Source organism: Schistocerca piceifrons, chromosome 1 (genome assembly GCF_021461385.2).
Source record: "Schistocerca piceifrons isolate TAMUIC-IGC-003096 chromosome 1, iqSchPice1.1, whole genome shotgun sequence".
Classification (NCBI taxonomy): Eukaryota; Metazoa; Arthropoda; class Insecta; order Orthoptera; family Acrididae; genus Schistocerca; species Schistocerca piceifrons.
In genome coordinates this window covers 415,785,440-415,791,998 of record NC_060138.1, presented here as the reverse complement: position 1 = coordinate 415,791,998, position 6,559 = coordinate 415,785,440, and positions in this window count along the sequence as shown.

Sequence of the window (6,559 nt, the reverse complement as noted above, 5' to 3'; positions counted from 1 at the left end):
GATTTACTCGGCTCTGTAAAGGAAGATGTATTGCTTTGTAAGGCAGTTGTGTATCAGATTCCTTGTGGAAATTGGGAGATGTCATACATGGGTCAAACAACACACACTGTTCAAGAGAGATGTGAGGAACATTGAAGATACACATGCTGATCACAGCCAGACAAGTCAGCTGTGGCTGAACATTGTATTGATACAGGGCACTCCATGAATTACAGTGATGTAAAGGTTCTAACATCGATCTCCTCCTTTTGGGATTCTGTCTTCAAGGAAGCCATAGAGATTAGATTAGCTAATAATTTAATAAACAGAGATAATTTGGACAAAGCATTGAATCCGGGTCTTCGTATAATTAAACTGCAGACAAGTCGTCATGCTGTCATCACCGCTGAGCATACATCACTAAGTGAATCGAATGTCTGTAAGCCTTCACCACAGGTGGCACTTAAGTAAGCACACCTCTTTGCTGCCGACCAGTGTCTGTAACTCGCAGGTACATACCGCCATGCTGGAGCATATAAGGCCACGCTTGGCACCTTGTCATCAGTCTTCCGACTTACTTTGAGCGTGGCTGGACAATATGCGGCTGAAATATCAGTGGAAGAAAATTAATTTGTGTGGGTGAATGCCTGAAATTCAGTGGAGAGGCACTGCAATATTATATTTACTTACTGACACCAGGCAAACGACTTTCAAATAAAATGTCTCCCCTGTGTGGGAATATACATAATGGATGTATGAGTACATGTTGTAGACGAATGGTTAACAACCTGTGGAAGTTTGGGTCTGGTCATGAGTCATGCTCAGATAACCTGATGGCAAGGTGACTGCTTGTGATAGACAGGAAATTTGGGTTCAAGTCCTGGTCTGGCACAAATTTTCATAGTCCTCAATTCATTATTCAGCTGATGGATGTTCATATCCACAACTATGAATATGCTTCTTGCATTTATTCATTATATCTGACGTAATGTACAACAGTATATAGTAGTTTATTAATTTTTTTAACATCTTCCATTCACAACTGGTAACCGCTGGGTGGACTGTAGTAGGACTTTATCCTTTTCACCCAAAAATTCCCAACAATATGGGAATGGGAAAGAAGGGTTCCATGCTTGAAACTTGTGTGGGAGGGAGGTTTTCTAGTTATAGCTTTTGCCTAAAATGCTATTCACTTTCATGTGCTTGTTATTATTATGCACTTGTGAAGAATGCCCTGCTACTATGAACAATCTCTTTCTGTTTAAACCCTGTTATCATACAGCAGCTCCAGCTGGACTAATTAGACCAGTGGTTTCAAAATGTCCCTGAATTAAAAGGTATACTTGCTCGTAATAACTACGAAAAGCACTCCAAGGAACAACATTGTGGTCATTGCTTCGTGCAATGGGGACCATAAGTCTGCAGCACTGCTGTCTCCCTAGTGATGTCATGGGTCTTGGCTGATAGGAGCATACAAGCCAGAGTGGCCTACTTATTAAATTTCTGCCTGCCTTGTGAAGTATGTATCTTATAAAGAAAGCTGATTAAGACTGGTTATATCTTGATGTTCATAATACTAATTATATCAGAAATGGTAGTCTGTCAATACTCAGACTCTAACTCAGCCTGAAATGTTTTAGGTTGGTCTCAGCTGCATGGTGATTTGTTATACTTCACCATATGCACCAAACATTTAAATAAGTGGCCACCTGAACGTTCCCTTTATATATGATGAAAGTTGCTTAATGAATATTCGTTTACTTTTCAGTATTATTAATGACAGTCCATCTAATGTGTGTCCTGAATCTGTGTGCCTTCCTCCTCCAACACGGCTCAGACTTAGGCTCCTTACAGGCTGCATATAAAGTTGCTGAAAATTAACTTCTTGTCCTCATTCGCTTCACCGCATAAATAAGAACTGAGATTCAGTTTACCTTCTAATATTATCATCAAAATTACAACTCAATACATGATAAACAAGGACAGCTACTAACTTGTATACTACCTGTCTGTACTACGTACAGAACAGATCTGATATTTAACTTGATAATTAACAATTACAATACATTTATTATCTTTGACATTTCACAATCTTAGATTTCATGGGGCTCTTTCTTCTGCACCACCCGCTCCATGGAACTCCTATCTCCACCTCAGCAGGTAGAGTCCTCTGACTGCTACCCACTTCCATACAGTAACTGGATCATTAGCTCTGGTATCAGCACCTATGGTTTAAAGCACCTTCCAACAGTGGGGCACTCACCACTTATTGACTACTCTCTGTCATGAACATCTTTTCTCTTACATACCAGGTGTAGAAGTACAAAATCGGAATTTCGTTGCCGTGATTACACATCTGTTGTTTGAAACTGATAAACAATATGTTGTTCAAAATAATCTCCATTGCTATTTATACATTTCTCCCACCTCTCCGGCAGGCTATGAATGCCAAAAACAGTTCTTCTTTTGAAGCTAACCAGTCAGCAACCCATTTTTGTACATTTTCTTACAAACTGAACTGTTGTTCAGCAAGAGCATGTCACAGTAATGCAAATAGATGATAACTGCATGGAGGCAAGTCTGGAGAATAAGCTGCATGCCCTAGTATTTCCCAACTGAATGCCTCAATTGAATCCCTGACCCGTTTTGCCGTATGTGATCGGGCATTGTCATGGAGCAATATGACTTTGTGTTGTCTTTTTCCATATTCCGGTCATTTTTCATGTAATGCTCAATTTAAATCCATCATTTGCTGTTGGTATTGATCTGTGTTATTTCACCAGGTTTTGGCAGCTCACAATAGATGACACCCTTCTGATCCCACCAAACACAGAGCATTGTCTTCTTTCCAAAGCGATTTGATCCTGCAATGGGTGTCAATGGTTTGCCTGGATTCACCCATGATTTATGACGCTTAGGATTCTCAAAATATATGAATTTTTCATCACCTGTCACTATTCCATGGACAAACAACTTTCTTTTGCATCAGGTGAGCAGCATTTCACAAGTGATCTTTCGATTTGCTCGCTATCTTTCGTTCAGTTCATGTGGCACCCATTTTCCCACTTTCTGCACCTTTCCCATAGCTTTCAACCAAAGAGAAATGGCTTTTGCATCACGTTCAGTTGTTCTATGAGCTCCTGTTGATTTTGAGTATCATCTTCATGCAATAAGACATGCAATTTTTTGTTTTCAAACTTTTTTGAACTTTCAACTGAAGGGAAATGGCTTTCTACATCACATTCAGTTGTTCTGAGAGTTCCAGTTGAGTTTGAGTATCATCTTCATGCAATTAGACCTGCAATTTTTTGTCTTTGTACTTTTTCGGTGATTTCCTGTGGTTGTCATTTCTCATGTCAGAATCACCACTTTTGAACTCTTTGAACCACTCAAAACACTGTGTTTTCCCAAGAGCATTTTTGCCGAAAGCTTCAACAAACATTTGATGTGATTCTGCAGCAGTTTTCTTCAAATGATAACTGAAAACCAATGCTGTCCGCTAATCATAGTTCATAGGCACAAAACTCTACATGTTTATGGGTTTGCAACAGATACCGTTCTATAGAACTTAGATTACTGTGTGTTGACATTCGTTGTCAGCTATTACAGGAAGAAGATGGCACTACAGACACTGTCTCACAGGCCCTACACTGATGGCTAGCACCATATTTCTACACCTGGTCTGTATTTAATGACATGATACCTCTCATTTAAAGAGTGGTTTAACTCCGTAGTATCAGTATGGAGATCATGATAAATTTCAATGTGACTACGTCTACATCTACATCTATCCTCTGCAAACCAGTGTGAGGTGCAAGGCAGAGGATAGGTCCCACTATACTAGTTATTAGGGATTCTTTCTGTTCCATTCACATACAGAGCACAGGAAGAATGATTGTTTGAATTCTGCTGTGTGTGCAGTAATTATTCTAATCTTATCCTCACAATACCCACGTGAGCAATATGTAGGGATTTGTAATATATCCCCAGAGTCATTTGTAGCCAGTTCTTGAAACTTTGTTAATATACTTTCTCAGGATAGTATATGTCTATCTTCAAGAGTCCTCCAGTTCAGTTCATTCTCTGTAACACTCTCCCATGGATTAAACAAACCTGTGACCATTTGTGCTGCCCTTCTCTGCACATGTTCAGTGTTAGCTGTAAGTCCTGTCTGGTATGGGTCTCACATACTTGAGCAATATTCTAGAATTGGTCACACAAGTGCTTTGTAAGCAGTCTTCTTTGTAGACTGCTTGCACTTTCTCCCCAGTATTCTACCAATTAAATGAAGTCTACATAAGCTCTACTCATGACTGAATATATGTGAGCATTCCATTTCATATCCCTACAGAGTGTTACACCCAGATATTTGTATGAGTTGGCCAATTCCAAAAGTGACTCATTGATTTTATAGGTATAGGATACTATGTTTTTTAGTTTTGTGAAGAGCAAAATTTTATATTTCTGAACATTTAGAACAAGTAGCCAATCTCCGCACCAAGTTCAGATCATATCAAGATCTGACTGTATATTTAAGTACCTTTTTTATGACAGTACTTCATTACAGATAACTGCACCTTTTACAAAAAGCCTGATTTTACTATTAATACTGTTTGCAAGATTGTTAATATACATCATAAACAGCAAGGGTCCCAACACATTTTTGTGGGGCACGCCTGAAATTATGTCAACATCTGATGATGACGCTTCATCTGAGATAACATGCTTTGTCCTCCCTTCCAAAAAGTCCTCGATCCAGTCAAAAATTTCACTTGATGCCCTGTATGATCATACTTTTGACAATAATCATAGATGTGGTACTGAGTCAAATTCTTTTCGGAAACCAAGAAACACTGCATCCACATGACTGCCTTGATCCAAAGCTTTCAGTGCATCATGTGAGTATTTTTGTTTAAAGTTGTGGGAGAAAAGAAAGTTGAACACTATGATGAAACATGTTAATGACATTCTGCACTTAATCCTTGTTTTAGTACGAGTCACCACCAATTTCTCTGTTGCACACCCACATCACACTAAGATAATTTTTTATTCTGCTATCTTCTGAGAGAAATTACATGAGGTCAGGAGGGAAGCCAGATTGACATTTAGCTTGACTTGGAGATTCTTGTGTAAGTTGGCTTCCTGATTTAATTTCGTGCAATTGCCTACTGCAATGTATTCATGTCTTTATGGAGTAAACTGCCTGTGCAAGAATGGATTAGAAGGCACATATTGTCCCAAAACTGAGTCTTTTGCCTCCATTGTTAAGTGTTCCTGATGTTTAGCTTGCATCGGACCAAAGATGTAGTATCATATATGCACAAGTAAATCTGGCAATGCTTCACAACTGCTGAATATGTATAAGAATTGGGTACATGTCCTAAGCTCCTTCTTTGTGCTTGCTCAATTAATCTCCTCCCGACCCCCCTTCCCCCCCCCCCCCCCCCTCTTGCCCATTTCCTATCCCCCTCTCCTACTCCATCTCCTCTCCCTACTCTCTCTGACCTTGATCCTTGTTTATTGTTATTGCAAATTCAAATTCCATAATAGTATTCTAATCACAAACTGATGAGCAGGGAATACAACTTTCCTGTTTCCTGTGTAAACTGACTACAAGAAACAAAACAGAACAACACACTATTGTACACACAATCTTTGTTTAAAAATATGTATAATGAGAAAGGATATATATGCAAGAAATAAATTGTGTAATTGTTTCAATGCCATGCTACCATAGTTAAAACTGACTGTGAGAAAGAAAATGAGTCCACACTTTTTCACGGCAGAGCACAACATAGCGTTTTCTTTCTTATTGTTGGTTTCAACAAGTAAACCTATAAACAGATGTTTTAAAAAAAAATGTGTAGTCCATGTTCATCTCAATGTTTATTACAGTATCTTGTAACAATTTGAATTAAGTCAGTCAGGAACATTTTGGGATTTTTTGCTAATAATGGTTTCCTGTTATATAGACACACACATTTAAGTGACAAGAGTTGTGGAATAGCAATATGCACATTTACAGATGGTGGTAGTATTGTGTACATAAGATATAAAAGGGCAGTGCATTAGCGGAGCTGTTATGTGTACTTAGGGCTAATAGACAAGCAAAACTGCATGAGATAACTGCAGGAATCAGTGTAGGACATACAACAAACATATCCATTTGGACAATCTGCAGCACCTTTCCTAGGCTTGTGACCATATTGATTGGACCCTAGATGACTGGAAAACTGTGGCCTGATCAGACAAGCCCTGATTTCAGTTGTTAAGAGCTGATGATAGGGTTTGAGTGTGGCACAGACAGGACAAAGCCATGGACCCTAATTGTCAATGAGGCACTGTGCAAGCTGGTGGCTCCATGATTGTGTGGACTGTGTTTACAAGGAATGAACTGGATCCTCTGATCCAACTGAACTGATCATTGGCTGGAAATGATTATGTTCGGCTACTTGGAGACCATTTTCAGCCATTTCATGGACTTCATATTCCCAAACAACTAAGAAATTGTTATGGACGACAATGCACCACGTCACTCGGCCGCAGTTGTTCGCATTTAGTTTGAAGAACATTCTGGACA